This window comes from Panthera pardus, unplaced genomic scaffold (assembly GCF_024362965.1).
Source record: "Panthera pardus isolate Hobbes unplaced genomic scaffold, ASM2436296v1 HiC_scaffold_2, whole genome shotgun sequence".
NCBI classification, from domain to species: domain Eukaryota; kingdom Metazoa; phylum Chordata; class Mammalia; order Carnivora; family Felidae; genus Panthera; species Panthera pardus.
The window spans coordinates 112405900-112430119 of NW_026526765.1; positions in this window are offsets into that span (position 1 = coordinate 112405900).

Genomic DNA, 24220 nt, shown 5'->3' on the forward strand with positions numbered 1-24220 from the left:
AGGAGAAGTGAGTGTGTAGGTCTGAAGCATCATAGGTAAAAGCTGAAAGAAATAGACATGATGTGTCCTGACCAATATGCCATCCCAAGGCATATAGGCTGCATTGAAGGCTATGTGTAGTTACTGAAAGATTTTAAGGAAGAAAGTGACCTACTATTTTAGTTTTATAAAATTCAGTCTAGGGGCATAGCCAAAATGGGTAGGGGAGAATATGAAGAAAGACAACCCAAACAGTAAAGAGATTAATGGTGGGATTCAGGTTGAGAAAGGACTAACTGAAAAAAAGCATACATAGAATTAGACAGGAATGTATCTTTTGGCCTTTCTGGTTTACTTCAGTATTCCCAGCACTGGACACCAGGCCAGCCATATAGCAGTGAAATACTGAATGAATGAATAAATGAATATAGATTTGGGAATGACTTAGAAAGCTGATCATAATAGGATTTGGCACCTGACTGAATGTGGAGTCTGAGGGAGAGGGTGGGGGTTGGGATGATTGGCCAAGCAGTCAATGGGGGAAATGTGTTTTACTGTGGGGCCATCAACTGAAATCAATCAGGAATATAAAAGGAAGAACCACATAGGAAAATACAGTGAGTGCAGGACATGCTCAATCATACTTGTGTGAGGATACCAAAAGAGGCCCAGAAAACAGGTAGACATACATGTCTACATCTCAGGAGAAAGCAAACATTCCAAATATTCCAAAACAATATTTGGAAGTAGCCAGGCTTGAAGCAACGTAATAGGAGTAGATTTGAGCACATAAGGATAAATCTCTTTCATCCCTTCTACCCAGGATTGGTTTTTTTTTTTGTTGTTTTGTTTTGTTTGTTTTTGGTACTGAGACCAGGTATATAAAACCTAATGGTGTAGATAAACCTTTGCAGTGAGGGAAGGAAGATAAGAAATTCCCAAATAAATTATAGTCTCCTAAACGAAAGGCCCTGAATTCCATAAAAACAACTCCAAAATAGCAGATGCTCTTAATGAACACCTTCGAACCTCAAGAATGTTTCTCAGTTAGCCACCCCAAATCCTGGCAGAGTACAGGCTGAGATAAAAGGCAATGTTTAAAGATATACTAGTTTTGAAGCATAGTAATAGCTACCTTCAGCTAACTTTGGTGTGGCCATGACAGGAACCCAGATCATGGGTTATCTGACATTTACTGCTTTATATCTTAGTCCCCTCAGCCCTTCAAGAACTATTTCCGAAAGTAGCCCTATGTTTGCTAGGGAAGAAGTATACTCCAGTGGAAAAGCTTTGGAATCAGTTCTGCATTCAAATTCCTGTTCAGCCATGTATTAACAATATGATCACAGTAAATACCTAATGTCTATCAGCTTCAGTTTCCTCATCTGTGAAGATAAGATGACAATAAAGCAGTTGCATACCCAAGGTGCTCAACCTCTGCCTCCTTCCACACCCATAATAACAGTAACCCTGGATACCTAGAAAAGAAAATATCTGACTCATTCTCCCCCTTCCGATTGCTCTGTGTCAGTCATGTCCTGTCAGGAATACAAAAATCATTTTAGCACTTTCAAAGAGAAGGAATTTAACTGAAGTCACTGGTTACAAAGATGATGGAAGAGCCAAACAGGAGGTGGTGAGGCAGTCAAGATATTAACAGCAGCAGTAAGCCACTACTGTACCTATGGCTGGAGAGACCCAGAGAGAAAGCAGGAATACTGGACTTCAGAACTGGGAGTCTCTGGCAGAAAGCAGAATCACAGTCACTCCTACCAGTTCGAAATCATGAAGCAGATGTAGCCACTGCTTGAGATGATTCCTGTACCTATGTGGCTGAGAAAGAATGGGACAAAATATTCTGGATCCTTCCTTCCTTTTGCCCTCCAGTCTTCCAATGGCCAAATGAACTGGGAGCCAGTCGTAAAGGAACCCAAGAAGTGTGGTTGCAGAGATGATTCTTAAGAGTGTGTAACAAAGCAAGGAAAGGGCAGGGATGAATCTTAGCCTTAACAGGAAAACAATGACCCACCTTCCTTCTTTTATCTTCCATTCATTCCATGCCCATCTCTACCTTCCCTTCCTCTTTAATCCCAAAGTGACAAAAATGCTAAGATCTGTAGTCCCCTACACAGAAGGATGACAGACAGTAGAAACTTAGAGGAGGAAAAAGAACAGGGTAAGGGGCATTAAGACCAGAATCATTCTTGCTTTGGGTCTCTGGGATTTGAAACATCATCAGGCCCTTTTTGCATTACAGAGATGTTAGGCTGATGAAGATGAAGGTAACTGAAAATGAATAAAATAAATTTTTTCATAAAGTACACAAAGAAATCAATGTTGCTGTTTTATAGTAATTCCATGCGTGACAGAGTTGGTATATGTCTAAGGCTTGGAATAAGCTCTTCTATAAACAGAAACTTGTAGATTCCATTTTCTTTCTCCTTGACTTGCAAGACATTCTAGTCTATATATGCTTAGATTTGTGCTTTGTTCTAGCACTTCTTTATGCCTTATTAACTTAAGTAATGGAAAGCATCTATTTGTTTGAATTACCACAATTTAGTTACATTAAAAAATTCAAATTAAAAAGTCAAACTCCCATATGCAGTGTTGGAATCTAGTATCATGGTTCATCAATGTTTGGAATTCAACTGAATAGGATATATGGATTTTGCCCCTGGGATTAGCTTTATAATACAGGTATATCTGAAATGAAATTATTAATGATTGACATACAGTAACTTCACTTCCAAATTAAAATAAAAATAACAAATTTACGAGATATCTCTGCTATGAAATACTGAATTATTAGATATTTTAACCTAACCATGCAGGTTACAACAAATTATCTCCTTGAGGCCTATAACAAATTATTACTAGAAGAAAACAGGCAACAGGCCTAACTGAAATAAAATCCACAATACCTGTCTTTTGTACTGCTCTGGAATCAATGGCAACAGAATAACACTTAAAGCTGGGATCATGTCAAACATGCCAAAAGAAGAGAACTGGGATACCAATTTATTACCTGATTTGTGTAGTCCTGCTAAACACAAAGAGTACCAAACATTCAGGATTATGGGAATCTCAAAGAACTTCAGAACTACATGGAAGGTGTTTAAATATCTCAAGAGTTAAGGAAATGCAAAATCATAACATGTGATACAGCCATCTTGGAGAGAGTGCAGACAGAGAATTAGATAATGACTTCATTAGAAATGTACTGAGAAATGGTTAATAACCAACTTTTTGGGAGTTTGGGAGAACCCAGATTTATCATGTTTGCCAATTTCTGCGGGATAGATATTTTCACCTTGGCTGATTTCAAGCTACCGGTGTGATGTCACTGAATGTGGAGTTGGGGAGAGGTGCACAGTAACACCCCATTATAAAGTATTTCCACCATACAGACAGAATAGTGTAAATAACTTCAAGAAACTGATAATATTTAAGTGATGTAGTAAAATAATTAGTAATGCATTTTGAGTATTCATTGCCTTTATTTTTATATAATACCAAGTTTATATAATTTAATTTTAATAATGGCTGCATTTAATAACTAGTTGGCCTGCACCATTCCTGAAATTTTAACTGTCAGTTCTCATGAGTCTGTCTGTATAGGCTAGCTGTGGCACAGCAATGGTAATGATTCAAATGTAGGGATGTAGACTATATGGTCTCTGAGAGTGAGAGGATCACTCCTATGTTCTGGGTAATTAACAGGACTTAATACGTTCCCTTGACATCTCCAACAGTAGTGTAGTATCTTGCTTCATAGCTCTGGTTGTATATGAGACCTCAGCCAGCTTAGCTTACAAACAAAAATTGTTTAGATGACATAATAGTGTTAGTAGTGAAGTCTCTCTTAATTCCAATAACATTAACTATTAACCACAAAAATATTTAAGACAATCAAAATCATGAAATTAATATATTAGGGGCACCTGGGTGGTTCAGTCGGTTTCAACACAGGCCATGATCTCATGGTTTGTGGGATCAAACTCCACATCGGGCTCTACACTGACAGTGTGCAGCCTGTTCGGGATTTTCTCTCTCCCTCTCTGTCTGGCCATCCCATGCTCATGCACATACATGCTCTCTCTCTCAAATAATATAAACCAAATTTTAAGAAAACTTAAAAAAAGAACTGTATGCTAGTACTAGAAATATATTGTAAGTACTATAATCCAAATTGAAAAGTGAAATTTTAGTAACATATGGATTTAGAATTTTAAGATGAAATCTTATGACATTGATATTTAGTAGTATAATGTATGAGAACTTAAATTTCTCATATCTCTAAGTTTACTTTGTTCAATTTATTAGAATGTTTACATAAATGGGAATACCTTATACATCAGACAACTGCAATAAGATATTTTAAAAGGAAGTCAAATACATTATAAATGAAATATAAAAGACTTAAAGGAATTTAATTAATTTTTAAAATTGGATATGTTAATGTCTCTTTAAAGTCTTTTGTTGAAGTATAACAATTTTTAATCTAAAGTTAAAAATGCAAAGAGCTAGAAGTTTAAATACATCGGATTTCAGTATTTTAAAAACCAAATGTAGTTCTGAATATAAAAGTCAACCTCAATAAAAAAATCTCATTGGCAAACTGTTTTCCTGGGAATTTATGTTTTAGGATGAGTACCGATATGTTCTAATACAAATACATAATTCCACTCCAGTAATATGCTTTTGAGGATATGTCTTGGGCCAAGAGCTAGTAGGAATGAAAGGAGAAGGTACAATCTATATATAAGAAAATCTATATATAAGGAAAATCTTAAGATCCCAGATTGGAAATTGACAGAGAATAGATGTTTGGTTGGAGTAACAGGTTTTCAAAACATTCTCAACTAGTTATCATCACATAATCGTTGGAGCTTTCATATAAAAACAAAGATTTCCAACTGCTTTTGAAAAATTTCAAGACCAGGCAGTATTGGATTTGCATTTCTGCATATCAACAATTAGCCGGAGCTGACTGGAGGCAACTGGTGGAGGCAAGCTTCCTCCATGGTCCTCACAGGACTACATCACTTCTTTGGTTCCTGTAGACATTTGAATATAAGCCCTACTCACAATCAGGTGAGCCTTTTAGGGGACTTATCTATTTTCAAATTCTGATTACAAAAGCTGGTTTCATTTCTATAAAATATATTTTGGATGATGTGGGGGAAAGTATGTTCTTCACCAAAAGCTCCCTTCTGAGATGTTTAAGTGTTACTGGTTTCAGTGTTTGTTAAGGGTTCAAGAGAACTGAAGAGAAGCGAAGGAGTAAATTCTGACACAGGCAAAGGAAGACCTACCAAAGTTTTCATAATGTAAGGCTTTCACCAGAATATGGGACTTCTTTTCTTCATGGATTCCTACTTGATCATAAGGAGATTAAACTCATCTCATACCACTTTCTTAATTCATGATGAAATTTGGGATTAAGGGGAATTTGGAAGTTTAATAGACTGGGAATAAGAGGTCATTCCTCATTTAATCACACTGTTGGTTCAAATACAAATTTTAGTAGCAGTCACAATAATCTAGTCCCATTTTCCTTCTTCAGGCAGATGGACAGACTTTCTGATTCTGAAATATCTGAACTATGTGGGAGAGTAGGGGTCTTTTCATTCCTTATAGCATATTGTTAGTGAAACATAATCATCAGAGGTGAAACAAAATCTATGGATGGTGAAGCTGCAGCACATGACCTTGACCTCCTATATTCTCTAATGACCTACCTCCATGTTTCCATTCATTACCCTATGGGTATGCCTAGCAGTTTTGTTGCAGAAAAACTAAAGGATTGAACTTCAAAGAATGTTCTCAACACTGATTAGTCACATCGAAGGGCAAATGACGAAATAGGCCTAAGAAAAACACCAGGCTTTTTGGTTTTATCTAAATTGAATATACTTTGCATTGAAACAGTTACATTTTCCACCAATGCTACTTTTCTACTTAGACTATTAAAGAAAACAGAATAACTTTTGAATTTGGTGGAATCTTGTATGTTACTCTCAGGCCTTCCCTTCCCCAGGATTAGAAAGACAGACAGACAGACACACACACACACACACACACACACACACACACACACACAATCACCTTACAATTACTCAAGTTAAAACAATGTAGTCAGCAGTAATCTTTTTTACTTCAATACAGTAATTCAAAAACTCACACATTCCTAAGTAACAATGAAAACCCAAGTGATCTGCACCTAAATACATAAATTAATATATTTTCAAAGTCCTCATGTGTGAAAAATTAGTTAATTGTAAAGAAAATAGGCAAGTTACATATATATTTTTTTCTGCAAGTTATGTTTTTTGTTTAAAATATACAACTTATGACCAAAAATCAGTTCCCCAAGAAACACTGGTGGCTAAAACAGAAACAAAAATTAACAAGTCATAAAAATATATGCTACACCAGACAAAGCTTAGGATTTTAATCAGATACATCAAGTTTGACACAACTGGGCCAAATGATTCCTGAGTAGTCATAAAAAAGACAATGCTTATTTTTCTCTGTCATACAATAAAATTTTTTTTTTTAAGTTTTAGAGTCTATTAGGTTGAAAATGCGATATTAATATTTGACCATTTTTGATCTACAACAAAAGCCATTTATTTTCAAGAATAACAGAAAAAATGAAAACGTAAATTTTCTCCCCTACTTTAAATTTTTTTTAGCATTTATTTATTTTTGAGGGACCGAGAGAGACAGAGCACGAGCAGGGGAGGGGCAGAGAGAAAGGGAGACATAGAATCTGAAATAGGTCCAGGCTCTGATCCGTTAGCACAGAGCCTGACGTGGGGCTTGAACCCACCAACCATGAGATCATGACCTGAACTGAAGTCGGGCGCTCAACCAACTAAGCCATCCAGGCGTCCCTCTCCCTTACTTTAATATTACCTTTCTAAATATTTCCCTGTGCATATTACCTCTTTGTTTTACATTGAAATCAGTGGGTGTCTGTATTTCACCTCATAATATTGCCATTCAGTAATGAGTATATCTTTTACTTAACAAATTATTTTCAGAGCTTTTCAATTAGGAATTGTTTTATTCATCATGCTCCTAAGGAATCAAATAAGGAATGCCCCAAAGTGAGAGCAACATACATTCTCATGACTGACTGAAGTGAAGGCTCATCATGTAAATGTTTCCCACATTTTGAGTCCTCTGTTGGCTTTGCTTGTTACAGTGTCTTCTCAACTATCTTCAAAAAAATTTCCCAATTTTCTTCTAAGGAATACCACAGTTCTTTGCTATCATAAAATATTCCCCCCCAAAATCTTCACTGGTAAATTGTTTTGAGAGATACTAGGTTAAATAAATGTAAATATATATTTTTTAAGTTTATTTATTGAGAGAGAGAGAGAGAGAGAGAGCGCGCGCACACTCATGAGTAGGGGAGGGGCAGAGACAGAAGGAAAGAGAGAGAATCCAAAGCAGGCTCCACGCTGTCCGTAAAGAGCCCAATGTGTGGTTTGAACTCACAAACCATGAAATCATGACCTGAAGAGAAATCAAGAGTTGGATGGTGAATTGACTGAGCCACACAGGCACCCCTGTAAACAGATTTTCTAAAGTCAAGGCTTCTCTGGAACTTTAATATGCTGTATCTGCATTGTGAATCTACAAGAGAGGACTACAGTATAAAAATTTCCCCAAACTTACTTGCCCTAGTACACTATGTTTCTTGAATTAACTTTTAAGATCATAAAGAATGTTCTTCGGAACACAGTTTGTCAGTGTGTGTAGTAACTGTCCTTGATGACTCAAATTTACTTTTAAAAGATCTTGAACCTGCCAGATAGGTTGGACAGAACCCCAGATCTTTATGTTGGTTGAACAATATTTAGGGAAACAGGGACTTTAGAACTACCTCTGACATCATAGTTCCAGAGCTATTAGACATATTATTCACATTTTAACTCAACCAGAAAATTCTCCCTTTACAGAAAGAAATTTACAGTCCAGGAATCAAGTGGATGGCCAGTTAGGTTAACCTTGCAATACAGATATTCCATTTCTACATAATAAGAAGTGGCATATAGCTGGCTTGTGTATATTTCTATCTTTATAATAATAGAATTGAAATGTTTTGAAATAGATTTTAGTCCATGTTCACTATGGTTTTCAAAAGACATTTTGGGATTGGATAAGAGCATGATAGGCTTGTAAAAGTTGTAAAGCATCCTCCTCCATATGCCACCTCCTGTGAGGAACCTACCCAACAAAGCATGTGAATGGATCAGACGGAATATATTAGAACAAGTTTTAATTAAGCTTTTTAATTAAATTTTGAGATAATTCTATAAAGGCAAGCTTTAGTTGATTTATTTTATCTTATTTCTCTCAAAATCTTTACTTCAACTCTAGTAAGTTAACATATAGTGTAATACTAGTTTCAGGAGTTGAATCTAGTGATGCATCACTTACATATAACACCCAGTGCTCATGATAACAAGTGCCCTCCTTAATACCCACCACCCATCTACCCCATCCCCCACCCACCTCCATCCATCAGTTTGTTCTCTGTCGTTAAGAGTCTCTTATGATTTGCTGCCTTTTCTCTTCCCATATGTTAATCTGTTTTGATTCCTAAATTCCACATACGAGTGATATCATATGTCACTCTGGCTTATTTTGCTTAGCATAAAACACTGTAGCTCCATCCATGTCATTGCAAATGGCAAGATTTCATTATTTTTGATGGCTGAGTAATATTCCATTGTGTGTGTGTGTGTGTGTGTGTGTGTGTGTGTGTGTGTATACATAGTATAACCCTGGATTGTGAGTAACTTTTTGAGTATACCACAAGACAAGCAAACATTTCTAATAAATTTTAACTTGATCAATGAGCAGTGTCTTGAATACAAGTAGTACATGACGCCGAACCTCACATGATCACAACTGAGCCAATGGTTCTTCTCTCTCTTTCTCTCCTCTGCAGGATTGTGGATGATTGACTCCTATTGTTGGATGCTCAGTCTCAGGCAGTGGTGTTTGGCAGAAATCAGTGATTTTTCAGAATGTTGGAAGGTGTCCACAATTGTCACTAGTGTATTTTTTGTCATTTCAAAGCACTTATGGACAGTCCTTTGCTTTTCTATACAAAAGTAAGCTTAGGAATGCTTCACTTCATTCTAGGTCAGGCTGCCTGCAGATATACACCCTTTCCTCTGCTGCCTTACTGCCAGTTTCATTAAATGCAGTATATGACAAGAGTTTATTAATACTGTACTGGAGTCAACATCGATGTGAGTGTACACAATGGCCCCTATGCAGACAAAGATTCCATTGAGCCAACAGATAGCAGTGATTCTATTAATGATAGTGAAAGTCATCCTACACCATAATCCTTTCTCTTATCTCCCTCACACCAGCCACAAAGGTTTTCAAAGGTAAGTGCAGGTTAATTAATTTTTCCTCATATTTTGTATTTTCTTTAATATTTTGTATCACATTATAGTATTATGATAATTTTTATATGAACATTTTTGGGTTGTGGAATGAATCATCTGAGTTTCCATTATTTCCTATGATGAAATTCACTTTGAAAAACAAGGGCTTTGGATTACAAGCATGTTGCCGGAATGGATTATGCTCACAAACCAAGGTTTTACTATAATGTGTGTGTGTGTGTGTGTGTGTGTGTGTGTGTGTGTGTGTGTGTATACACGGAATATATTAGAGCAAGTTTTATACACACACACACACACACACACACACACACATACACATGCACACATCACATTTTCTTTATCCACTCATCAGTTGATGTACACTTGGGCTCGGTCCATAGTTTGGCTATTGGTGATAATGCTGCTATAAACATCAGGGTACATGTACTCCTTCAAATCTGTATTTTTGTATCCTTTGGGTAAATACCTAGTAGTATAATTGCTGGATCTTAGGGTAGTTCTGTTTTTAACTTTTTGAGGAAATGCCATACTGTTTTCCAGAGTGGCTGCACCAATTTGTATTTTCACCAACAGTAGAAGAATGTTCCTCTTTCTCCACATCCTAACCAACATCTGCTGTTTTCTGTGTTGTTAATCTTAGCCACTCTAACAGGTGTGAGGTAGTATCTCATTGTGGTTTTGATTTGTATTTCCTTGATGATCAGTGATGTTGAGCATCTTTTCATGTGTCTGTTAGCCATCTGGATGTCTTCTTTGGAAAAATTTCTATTCACATCTTCTGCTCATTTCTTAACTGCATTATTTATTTTTTGGGGTGTTGGATTGTGCTGGGAAAACTGGACAGCAACATGCAGAAGAATGAAACTGGGCCACTTTCTTACACCACACACAAAAATAAATTCAAAATGGATGAAAGACCTAAATGTGAGACAGGAAACTATGAAAATTCTAGAGGAGAACACAGGCAGAAACCTCTTTGACTTTGGCTGGAGCAACTTCTTACTAGACACATCATCAGAGGAAAGGGAAACAAAAGCAAAAATGAACTATTGGGACTTCATCAAGATAAAAAGCTTCTACATAGTCACATCACAATACTCCAAATTCTTATAAAGAAGGTGCAGACTCTGGCTCTCATTCAGCCAACAAATAACCAACAAAACTAAAAGTCAGCCTATGAAGTGGGAGAAGATATTTCCAAAGACATAACTGATTTATTTTAAAGGTGTGATGAGGAAAGGAGTTACATATTCAGAAGTGACATAGAAACTCAGTTCAGTGAAGAAAAATCAGGAAACCTCAATTGAATAAATCTCTCACTGTTCCTGAAATAAAATTTTATAGTTCTAATTCAACTGGAGAGAGTCCTTCAATGTTCACTCCATGGTTTGGAACATGTTGTGCTAGCTATTGATGATATAGTCCATTTTATTCTTCTCGTATCAAACAGCTGTGCACTACTGAAGATATGATGTATATATGTGAAGGATGACCACACAATCCAGTTTACCTGGGAAAGTTTTAGCCATGCCCTATCCAAGTCAATCATATCTTGATTTGGAAGATGAATTATATGGTTACCCTATTGTGATCCCACATGAGTTTAACGTAGCTAAGATGCACCCACCATGACCCACTCCCAGGTTACTGTACTTTTTATTTCTATTCCTTCTCCTATGAAAGAAAGGCCACAAGTTTCCAATATTGTGACCTTATTTTTATGCTTCATTAAACAGAGCAGCAGAAAAATGAATTCAAGCTACATAAATTTAGTCAGACAGTCCCTAGTACACATTATATGCTTTTTCTTTTTACTTTATCTGATTGTTAAGGCCATTAAAACTATGTTGGTAAAAAAACATTAATGACACAGGTACCATCTGGAAAATGAGAATGAAATAAACTTATTTGGGCAGGATATGGTTTCTCTAATCACCAATCTTTTACAGACTCTGAGTCATAATCAATTACTTATCATTTCAATGTGGAAGTATATGGTTATATTAAGCACTGACATGATTTCATCCTGGCTTCAAAAAGGAAGGGCTGAAATAGAATTACAGAGTAGTTGTTTGATTTCCCTCAGTTCAGGTGGATAAAACTGGAAAAATAATTTGACAGAAAAAAAATGAATAAATTTGAACTGTGCTCTGAGAGTAACAGATCTTATTGATTTTAAAATATTTAAAACATTCTGTGGAGTGTGATGACGCTCGTACGAAGATAAGAGTTTAAATATAGCCACACTAGCTTCTTTGGTCAATATTAGCTGAAATTCCAATACTAACTAAACATACCAAGATACTATAATTATCTAGGTAAGGAAGTTATAAAGTAATATTTTTCTGAGTTCCTAAGTACATTAAAGGAATTTCACCTTTAGCTTAGTAACACTGTCAGTTTATTGAAGCATTTAGAATTGCAGTTGTATTGGTACATTTTATGGGCTTACCCATGAATTAAAAGAATGCACTTTATATCAGGTATGTAACAGCTGGTTTGCTTTAGTGATGTAGATATTACACCGAAACATACTGCATACCAACTTAAAATTTTTATTAGGGTTTCTCAGATTCTAAGTGGCTTTTCTCTTAGTGTTCATGGTATAAAAGTGACATACCACAGTTTCCTGAAGCTATCTTTTTATTTTAATGGGGAGAAGAATAAAAGCAGGAATTAAGATTGGGGGTCATCATAACAAAACATAATAACAAAAAATGCATTTAAAGATTTCTAAGAATTAATAGTCAAGAGAAACATTTTTAAAAAATATTTGGGCTATAACAATGTTTTTACGGACAACTTAAACTTTGTGATTTGAAAAACACAGCCACATCACAATACTCCAAATTCTTATAAAGAAGGTGTAGACTCTGGCTCTCGTTCTTCTACTCTATCAGTTTAGCATCAAAATGACCAAAGTAACTTATTTTTAAATAATATAATTTATTTCAATTACATAGACATAGCCTTAATTTCTCTGTGTATTTTAGTGACTTTTTTTTCAATGAGGCACTAAGAAGTTCTCAGAAAAGGTAATAGACATTTTATATTATTTATCTAACACTGTTGTCACAGGACCAGTCTGATAGTAAAACATACCAAGTATCCATAGGGGAAAATTTCTTGTCAACATCAAGGAATTTTAGCTCAATAAAGTGGACAAATTCTCAGTCTTTGGTTATATTCCAACCTACTGGCTCTGGTGAAGATATTGTCAGTTCTCCTCTAAATGTAGTGGGCTTGCTTTAAGTGGGTGTGGGACGAATGAGAGGGCAGTGTCCTGTCTTGCTAATGAAAGAACATAGCTTACCTTATAAAATAAAGCACAACAACACAAAAAGCACATCCCTAACCCAAGTGTCCAAATACAAGGAAGGGGCCATGAGCAAAATGAGTATTTTTGAGCATTTTGAGTTAGCATTCCCTGTCTTTAAGAAAATAAACAAATAAATAGACCTTTTGAGAAATAAACTGTTATGTTTTTTTTTTTTTTTTTTTTTGTGGTTGACACTATTCATTAAGACTAAGGGAAGCACTTAGAAAGGCAGGCCTTTAAAAGATAAGTTTTTATGTCTTAGAGGACTTTTAGCAGTATATTAATTCAATGTCTTTCTAAAAACAAGAGAAAGATAGAAAAACTAAATGATGCTAACCTAATTTAGAAAAAAATTATTGGGGCACCTGGGTGGCTTGGTCGGTTGAGCGTCCGACTTCGGCTCGGGTCATGATCTCACGGTCCGGGAGTTCGAGCCCTGCGTCGGGCTCTGTGCTGACAGCTCAGAGCCTGGAGCCTGTTTCGTATTCTGTCTCCCTCTCTCTCTGCCCCTCCCCTGTTCATGCTCTGTCTCTCTGTCTCAAAAATAAACGTTAAAAAAAATGAAAAAAAAAAAAGAAAAAAATTACTTCCTGTGAAATAGTTAATAATGTATACTATCATTCATGAAAATACTGATTTCCAAATTTCAGGTTCTTTCAGAAAAATGCTTCTGTACCATTTCAAGGTCAACACGGACAGATAATAAATAGCACCTTTATGGAAAACATTTTGTTGGTTCGGGTTCTTGGACGATCCGATCCAGGGTGTAAGTCTGCCCTTATCTAAAAATGGCTTCTGAAGAATAAGCATAACACGTCAAATGTGCAAGCCATAGATGTCTCTCTATCTTAATAGTTTTATCCCGAGTAACTCTGGCCTATTGAAGTAGAGTCATTAATTAAGAAGACTTCAGCTGTCTGGTTGCTACACCTCAGGCTCTCTCTGGAGAGATTACACATCCTATAGTTCCCCTGAGTGGGAGGCATGTCAGCCTGACTAATGAAGACTATCACTGTAATGCAACAATCACCAGGGCCAGTGGTACTGTTGTGTCATTGTTAGATTATGGAGCAAAGTGGCACTTTTAGTGTTAAAGCAAAGCCTGCTCCATCATCCGAGGCTTTTTTTTTTTTTTTTTTTCTGAGTCAGTATCTAAAGAACACATGGTTACCTATGTAGAGCAAAATAGGCAATGTTTATATCCTTAGCTAATACAAACCAAGTAAAATGAAGTCTCAGGTGGAGGTACAAGATAATGGGATTTCAAGCTGCAGCAGTGAGCTGGAAAATGGCAGAATCTTTAAAACTGGAAAGTCCATCTACTGCCTAGGCACATAAAGTGAAAAAGAAATCATCATAATAACAATACAAAACAATGAAGAGTTCAGGGTGGTAAAAATCAGTGGTGAAATTATCATTTTAGCTCAAAAATAACACTTAAATGTATTCAGTCTAAATCTCATATTTCTATTTCTAGAGCTTGTCTTTGAAATAATCTCTTTCACAGTACTTTGGAGGTATTAATTCCTTAGTTCTAGTGACACCAGTAAGTGGCAAATATTACCTCCGTTTTGTAAAAAAATTTTTTAACGTTTATTTATTTTTGAGAGAGAGAGAGACAGAGCATGAACAGGGGAGGGGCAGAGAGAGAGGGAGACACAGAATCTGAAACAGGCTCCAGGCTCTGAGCTGTCAGCACAGAGCCCGACGCAGGGCTCGAACTCACAGACCGTGAGATCATGACCTGAGCCAAAGTCGGACGCTTAACCGACCGAGCCACCCAGGCGCCCCCCCTCCTCTGTTTTTTTAAAGATAGAGAAATCTATTGTCAGAGAAGCTAACAATTTGCTCATCATTGCAGAGTCAGTGATAAACAGAAACTTATGACAAAGATTACAAGTAAAAAAAAAGTTCATCTCTTTGTTCACTTCATCCAACATTTTAAAGAGGACTTACTGCCCCAGAATCCCTTGTGGTAAGTAAAAGTTGAAGATGAATCTTTCCAGCAGTTTAGGGGTTCATTTTTTCAGAAACTCGGCCATGGCTCTAGAGGCAGCATGGGACTGTGGCAATAGAAGTCACCTGATGTCATCAGCGCTGGCTTTGCCACTCACTAGCTGTCGGACATAGACCAAGTCTTTCCTTGAGTCTGTGTCCTCTGCAAATCAAGGCTAAATGTCACCCTAACTCTACATCACAGGAGATAAAAGGTTTGAAATGCTTTTGGAGAATGCCAAGTCCTCTACTGAAATGAAGTATTATTACTAATCATTATTATGGATGTCAGAAGCAAAGCCACAGTAGGCAGAGCTTCTTTTATTGAGGGATTCAGGGAGGATACACTGAGAGTAACCATATGGAGCCATGAGGGACCCAAAGTTCATACCTCTATCAGGGGAAAGAAAGGCTAGGTGTCCATTACCTAATCCTCATTCAAGGGAAACATGTGGGTGGGCTGTGTGTGTTTCCAGGACGAATCCCGGATCCTGACTGCCACACCTCTTAGAAGCCTCCTAACCTTGGCAATATTCCTGGCAATTGAGAAGACTCTTTCTTTTGGATTACTGTATTTCAGCTGCCTACCATGACCAGCATGTCACTTTGATACTGCTGAAACTGAGCAAAGAAAGGTCCCTATCCCTCTTCCAAGGGACACAGCCCATATAGGTATGTGTGTGTACATTCTGTAATCATTCTCAATATACCTCATGACAATCTGCCTGCTTTCTGACCTTGAATGAAAAATCCTTCGAACCATACCTGTACTTTTTTCTGTTAAAAATCAACAGGAATAGTCCCAGCCATAAAAAAGCAATAATAAAGATTTCCCATGTACAGGCCCCTAAAAATACCAGAAGCATGAAACACAACAAAAAACAATGATTAGGTTAGTGTAGCAGCATGTTTAGCCCCCATCCTGGCACCTACATAGCTGCTATGATGTTGAGATGTTCTCTCTGTATTACTCCCTAAACCTATGTATTAACTTTGAATATAATTACAATGTCGATTTACTTTTCTGGTCAGAGACAATTATATGCTGTATTAAAGAGATTAAACTCAGGTCTTGGTAATCACAGTATGACATCCTACTGATCGTGCACAGTGAGCCACATACATAGAAAAATCATGAAAATCCAAAACATCAACAGTGGAGTGAGAAAAGTTTTAAAAACTCTTTGTCAAGTAGCTCATGTACAAAGGACACGGTCAGGGGACTAACTTCATACTTTGTGTTTTCTTGGACTGTCCCAGCCTTGGAGGGGAGGCAGGTAAAAATGGAGTGACATGAATAGTGATGTTGGTGTTCTGGGCTCTCGCTCTTACTTCTTATTGCAGAATCTTTAACTTCCAGGGAAATTATTTCCTCCCCACCTAATTAAGGAGTCTGCAGGGAATCTCTCACTGGCATTCTCCTGTGTTCTTGTAGTTGCTTTAGGCACTGAAAACCGGCCTTTATTTTTTCTTCTGCTCTTCTAGCCTCTCGAAAAATGCAAAGGCTTTCACCAGGCCCACCTAACACGTCTTCCTTGATACCATCATAAAGCAATACCCCACTCCTGGCCTGAAAACCTCCAGATGCCAAATCAGAGTATGAAACTTCAGCGGTGGAAGCTGTCTTCATGAAGCACATGGTATGCTGTGTGCAGGCAGGCCCACTCCCATTTTGCGAATACCACAGTACTGCTGCCTTGTGAGTTTTCAGTGAAAACAAATACTCCAGGTTTTACTCATCATTCCTTCTCTACCTGGGACCAAGTCATGGGTCCACAGGTCAAGACTGAGAAAAAACCTGAGTGATGAACATCATGCCGGGTATATTTTCTCCCCCATCTGATGAAATGGTAAAGCTAAAGTCAGATCACTGAGTACCAGTCATAGCTCTATCAAAATTAGTGTGAATTTAGTCAAGTTGCTTGTCTTCTCTCTCTGGGTCTTTGTCACATTCCCTGTAAATTAGGCATAAAATGTGAGTCATAGGCCCATGAACTTTCTGAAGATTGGGCAAAAATAACCCACGATAGCGGCTGACATACAGTCAAGACTCAGTACATTTCAGCTATCATTTTTCTTCAAAATATTCACACTGGGGAAATCTAATTCTTAATGTGAAAAAGAAAATTGAAATAAACTAAGAGAAGTGTTTTGGTATGCACATGATGGAAATGACTTATATCTTTGGGGGATGGCAGTGGGGAGTAGCCCTCCCATCTGGTGTCATCTCCATGAGTATTTATTCTCATGCTGGGCAGTTGCCAGGTCTGAAGTTTTATGATAAATTTCTATCTTAGATGAACATAGTAAATTTATTTAAGATATCCCCATAAAAGTACTGTACATATTTTTTTTAATTTTTATTTACTTTTTTTATTGTCCTGATAGTCCCAAATGTCATGACTAAGCTGCTATTTTCTCTGCCATGACTGGATCAGCTGCATTGATGGAATGATAGCTGTTTTTGGCACAATGTAAACCAGAACCTTAATGTTCATGATTTTCTTTATCAAATGATGGTAATCATACAACTGCAAGGAAAACAATGAGAAATGACAACTAAAACTCACTGAAATACTCTGAAGTTCAAAGTGCCCTATAAATACACAGTAGGTACAACATAGAGGACCCTATTTTATCCCTAAAAACACAAATTCCCAATAAACATCTCCATCACAGGAGATGAGAAATTACTTTATGCTCAGATCAGGTTTGAGGCCTGATCCTTTTTCACACAAAGGAGGAAATATGAATTGGTCAGAATAAGAATCTAGACATTTACATCATCATAAACAAAGGAGGTAGTTATTTTTTATATTCTGAATTGCACCTGCTGCATCTTCTTAAGTGGAAATCTATGAAATAATAAAAAAAAAACAACCTTCAAAAATTAAATTTCATCCTTTTTTCACATAGGTACTTTGAAGCATTAAGTTCAATTTCCAAAAAGTGCCTTAGTAGTGGAAGGTTTTGGTTGAAGAAATAAATGCTCATGTTATGAAAATTGCCTCAGAGGATTTCATTGCACTGACATTCTTTTATTCATGAGTAATGAGTGCCAAAACTTATTTCAAAGTATAATGATGAATATGCTAATATAAATTTTGTTCTATCCACAAGTAGTTGACTATCTTACAGACGATAACTAGTTCATTATCACAATATGACTGCTGAGCTGAGTGGGTTGTTAGGGGCTTTCTTGACCTCCTTTGCATAAACGAGACCACCTGGAATCAAGTTGTTACAAATACATTTGTACAATGCCTATTTACCCTTCATATGGGTCAGCTGAAACCAATGGATGGTTTTTACAGATACTAAAACTCAGTATACTTTATATTGTTCCCATCTTTTGCTACAGTGGTGGTTTAGCTCCCCAACAGCAACTGATATTTACTGGTTGAAAGGTGCCATTGTATGAAGAAGGAATGAAATCAAATTTTATTTACACTTAATCCGATAAGATTTAGACATGTTCTGGAAAACAATTAAGAAGACTGTATAATGGACCTAATAGTAGCAAATCAAGAACTATACAATGAATCTAAAAATAGATGGCATTTATTAGAATAAATAACAACTAAAATAAATATCATTTATATGCTGACAAAAACCAGGTCGCTGTCAAAATAATACCGCACTACTAGTAAAATGACATAGGTTTACATTGTTTTACATTTTACTGTGAATTTTAGGTGCAATCCATGCTTCTAAACTACCAAGACTTAATTTTTCAAGTTGGCTTTTAAACATTGAGATTCAAAACTCAGTATCAATTAAATAATCAAATTCAGTGTTTAAATATCAAGCCAGAGGAAATTATGCTGATTGTTTTTTATTAGAGTCAACTGGCAGTTTTACAAATTTAAAGAGATCTGGGAAGTTATTATGATGTGAGCAAAGAAAATCTGTCTCTTATTTGTGGGTGTTTTTCACAAGTGATAAAGAAATGTATTTAGATTAGCTGAGTCAGGCTTTGCCTTTTATTCTAAAATGGGTATTTATCATTTCCAATATTAAAGACCAAAAATATCTTTCTTATACATCAATCATTTAGTTCAGATTGTCTTATCACACTATCATGTATCCTAACACATTGCTTTTGAGGTTCATTGTGAAGAATTGGCCATTCTCGATTTTCCACTGACTTAGAAAGCAATGCTGGGGCACCTGGGTGGCTTGGCTGGTTAGGCATCCAACCTTGGCTCAGGTCATGATCTCACCATTCTTGAATTCAAGCCCCGATTCGGGCTCTGTGCTGACAGCTGAGCCTGCTTCAGATTCTGTATCCCTCTCTCTGCCCCTCCCCCACTCACAGTTTGTCTCTCTCAAAAATAAACAAACATTAAAAAACAGTTAAAAAAAAAGCAATGTCACAATTTCAGAAGGGAATTAATTTTAAACTATTAAACATAAGATAGAGATTCAAGTTTATAGCATTCATATTAGCATTTTAAAATCATTTCTTTAAAATTCCCAATCTTATCCATAGTTGGGCTTGTTTTTAGACATGATCCTCTTTAGAAAGCCCCAGTGGGACTTTGTGAAGATTTAATGCTCATTTACCTTTCTCTTTTCTGGTTGGTTTCATGGTTAAAGTACACCAGGGTATCTGTCTTTGTTAGAAAAAAAAAATCTGTGAATTAGCTGTTCTTTCTAATTGGGACAGCATTTTTGTAAATAATACATTTTACTTAAAAATATACTTTATATTTAGACTTCTTTTTATAAAACCTATGTTGGGGAAATTGACGGTCACTTTTGTTCTAGATTATTTTTGAAACAGCTTTTATTTTACAAAATAGACTTTTTTTTTTTTTTTTTTTTTAAATTAGCACTTTCAAAACCATGTCTTCCAATCCTCTCATTTATATAGAAGAGATTTTAGTCGGGGCACATGGGTGGCTCAGTTGTTCAGGCGTCCACGTCTTGATTTTGGTTCAGGTCATGATCTCATGGTTCATGACACTGAGTCTTGTGTTCAGCTCTGTGCTGACTGTGCGGAGCCTGCTTGGGATTCTCTCTCTCTCCCTCTTTCTGCCCCTCTCCCACTCAGGGGCGCACGCACGCTCTCTCTCTTTCCTCTCTCAAATAAACGTTTAAAAATGCATACAAATTTTTTTTTTTAAAAAGAAGAGATTTTGGTCAGAAGGCATGGATTTGGTCTAGAAAGGAATCAGATCTGTGTAACAACGCATGACGTAAGATGCTGCTGTGACTTATTTTACATGAAGAAAATTTTACTAAAAATTTTCTCTAAATGAAATTAATAAAGCCTCACTTGGAAGGACCCCTCCCATGTCCTTAGAAGCAGCACAATACATTCACGACAACATGCATTTGTCAGGTTTGCAAAATATATCAGCCACAAGCAGTTAAGACCCTTGTCTCTGTCCACTTGCACTCCCCACACTTTCCCTGTTCTCAGGAGGCCACTGTTTGGACATTTGTCACAAAGTGATGTCAAGTTAGGGATACATTTGTTATAATTGGCTTCAGAGAATGATAATCCCCAATTTATATAAGCTTCGGATCTGAACTTGACTTCTTCTTCCATACCGTGAGGAAATCAGTATACTAGATTTTAGAACATAATGTATCAAACAATTTGAGAGATATTTGACAAAGTACTTTATCTTATTCTTCAGTAATAGATGAAATGGGTGGGTTAAGTTAGAGCATAAAAAGAATTTGTAGTTGGCTGACAAATTGATAAATTGATAAATATTAATCATCTATGGATTGTGTCCTTATGTATAATTATAATTTTGGTATTTTGTTTACTTTGGAGTTTTGCATTAATTTTGATTTTTAAAAACAGTACATAAAAATCTTGTTCATCCTGATCACTGAGTTTTTTGGTACAACTTGAAATTTTGTACCTCATGCGCCCCCACCTTGTCCCTCTGTGCCTGCTGATCTCAAGACTCAGCCTTGACTCATTCAAAATATTTAATAATAATTTGAATATAGGTATATGAAACATACTAATTGATTTATTACCCAAGGCTAGATAGGACAAGAGAGGTTTATAACCATCTAAAAGGCTGACCACAAGTCGAAAGACAAAATTAAGCAAGACAGAAGCAAAGCCATTATTAAGTAATTACATTTGAAAAGCCATTTGCCAAATTAAAACCACATGAAACAAGATAGTCTTTTAAGTTCATGTAAAAAAGGGCCTGGGTCTACCTTGGCAATAAGCTCACTGTGAATTAGAAGCAAGACGTGTGCCTCCCATAGTCAGGCTTCTCTCAGAACCAGTCCTTGCTCTTCCCCACCTCAGCTCTGTTCATGAACAGCATTTCCAAAGTTCCCCTGGATCCTGGCTTCTGGTTATGTCCAGCCGATGCCAGGCTCGGACTGATAACTGGAAGCAGGAAAAGATAAGGAGCAAGAGCATTTCTTCCCCCCCACCCCCCTCACCATTCCTGTGTCATGTGGCTCTCATTCCCACAGACGGTCCATGCTAGATCTTAATTCTTCCACTGTGTGGACCTGGCTCTTGGACTGTGCTTCAGTGTCTGAGGGGTGGTAATGGCTTCCTGCTTTTGCTATCCTCTTGGTTGCCTCTGCACCCCGTTTGACTTTTCATCTACTCCATCATGTGTGTAACCAATTCCTTCTAGGATAGTTCCCTGTATTTGGAAGTTGCAGAGGTTCGAACTCAAGTTGCAATAATAAAAGGGTGCAGTTGAAGACATGGCCGAGTCCCTCAGTGTACAGTTGGAGTATTACATTTAAATATGGTATTTTAAAATGGGCGTGGTAGAGGAAAGAATCTCGGACATCTGGGTTTGAGAAGCATCCTGTGTTTAATTCTCAGTCCTAGCACCTACTAGCTGTGATCTTGCATGAGCCATTTATTTCTCCAAGCCTGAATTTACTGTCCCTTAAAATGATGATGGCAGTAATATTACCCTATGTACTGAGGAGAGGCTCACGTAAGACACGTGATAGAGTTTTATAAAGTACAAGGCAAGTGGAACTGCTCATGTTATGTCATCTGAGGAACTGTTCATTGAACAGAAGCCTGAGAGAAGGAAAGACAGCAATCTGCATACACGAAGGAATTTGTGTAGAAGTGATAATTTTCTATAGTACTGTAATAGAAAGAAGAGTGCTCGATGGATGGAAATTCCAGGGAAGCATATCTTGGCTCAGCGTAAAACAGAGCTTTTCAATAAGTAGAACTGTTCAATAATCTAAGAGGCTATCTTAGGAAATAATGAGATCCTGACCTCATCATATTCTAGAAAAGCCTGGTGACTCACAATTAGGGAAAAACAGCAATTCTTTATATAATAACAGTAAAAACAGTAATTGCTAACATTTATTCAGGGCTTATTGAGTGCCAAGTTCTGTTCTAAGCATTTAACATGCATTATTCATTTAATTATCACAAAAACCAAATGGATGCAATTGAACTACTTTACAGATAAATAAACTGAGGCACACATAATAATTTGTCCAATATTACACAACTAACAAGTGGAATATCTATAGACTATGGTTCTAGGAGTTTTACTATCTACATAGGAGATGCTTAATAAATGTATTTTGGCTCAATACATTTTCCATAATTGTATTATATGAATGCTTTTCATTATTACTGCAGAGTCTGCCTTAGTATGTTTCTAATAATATTTTTAGTGCAAAAGATAATAAGTTTATTATCAATAATTTGGAAAATGTAGATCAATGCAAAGATAAAATGGAAATCACCAGTAATCGCAAAATCCAGATATCAAAATTGTTTCAGCATGCATTTCCAGCTATTTCTCTATGTACAGCTATAACATTTAAATAAATATGTTTCTATATACATGTTTAAAAATGGTTTTATGTTTTATAACATGTAAGATATTTTATTTAGCCAATTGATTGCAAGGAATTTATACTGCTTCAGCCTCTGTTTCCAAAGGATGAGCAATAGCAATATGATATTCTGCATATGCTCCAAATGTCTCTCACTCAGGGTGAAATCTTTATTTAAGTGCCCTAAAGTGTCAGCCCTTCCTAACCTCTGGCTCCTCAACTCTGGCCATAGTTCTACTCTATGTTTCTTCAGATCGCTGTACTTTTGTTGCACTCCTTGTCTCCTTGATACTGGTATGGTTAATATCTGTCTTCCCCTAATGGTGGATCTGTCTCTCTTGTTCCCTCACTATCCCCAGAGCCTAGAACAGGAGCTTGCCATAATATGTGCAATAATCCCTGTGTTATATATATGTATATATATTATGAGCAGCACATGCACTACCAATGATACACTTCTAAAGACTGGCTGGGAAGGGGAGGAGAACAGACATCTTGCTTTCTGCCCCTTCACTGGGGTCTCAGCCTATGTCAACTACTCTAAGTGAGACTGTTCTTCTTGCAATTTGTTTGGGTGTGTTCCACAGACCTTCTGAATCAGTCTCTATAGGTACTTGCTAAAAACATAAAATTTCCAGCTTCACTTCAGACACACTAAATCAGAATTTCTGTAGATTGACTCCAGGTACATTTTCAATATGTTCTCAAATACACTGAGAACACATTTGGTTGCAATTCTCAACCAAATGACTCTGAAATACACTAAATGCTGAGAACCAGTCTTCTTGCACTGTCAGTCAGTGAAGAAGTCCAGGAACTCCCTCAGGAAACTGGGAGTCATACCCAGAAGAATCACCTATCCTGGGCACCTGATCCTCACTGCTCATAGCCTGTGGATTCAGTGGAGAGATGGGAGGCAGAAGGATTTTCTCTTGAACTAAACTCAGAAGCATTCTGATGTCCCTAAAAACAACTCTCAAAGAGCACGGTGCATGCCTTTTACCACTTAGAAATATTTATTTAACGTATACTTCTTGATTATATGACACTTCTTTGGAAATAAGACTAATGACTTCCAATGGAAGAATTTAGCTCCAATATTCTTACTGGAATGGAAGAGGCGAATCTACACTCTCTGGCCTGAGCTTTTTTTTTTTTTTTAATAATTCGATTTTTAAGGTTTTTTTAAAAATTTATTTTAAGAGAGAGTGAGTATGAGTGAGGGAAGGGCAGAGAAAGAGAGGGAGAGCAAGGGAGAGAGAGAATCTCAAGCAGGCTCTACGCTGTCAGCACATCTGTGAGATCATGACCTGAGCTGAAATCAAGAGTCAAACGCTTAACCAACTGAGCCACCCACACACCCCATGACCCAAACTTTGATATGGAAGCCAGCTAACTGAACTGCATAGTAAAGGCATGTTAGTTATCCTCTGGCCATGGCCTTAGCTCAGCTGGTCAACAGAGGACATGTGCCAAGTCTATATGACAGGAGAGCCTTAAGGGAAGTCAATGTCTGTGCTCTCAGTTTGGTGTAAAAAAATGTATTAACAACACTGACAGTTGTTGATGTATATCACAGTTTTAATAACCTTAGCTTGGACAGTGAACTATATCAAATCCTAGGAAATCAGAGAAAGTTCTCATGCTTGGATGGATGCCAATTCCA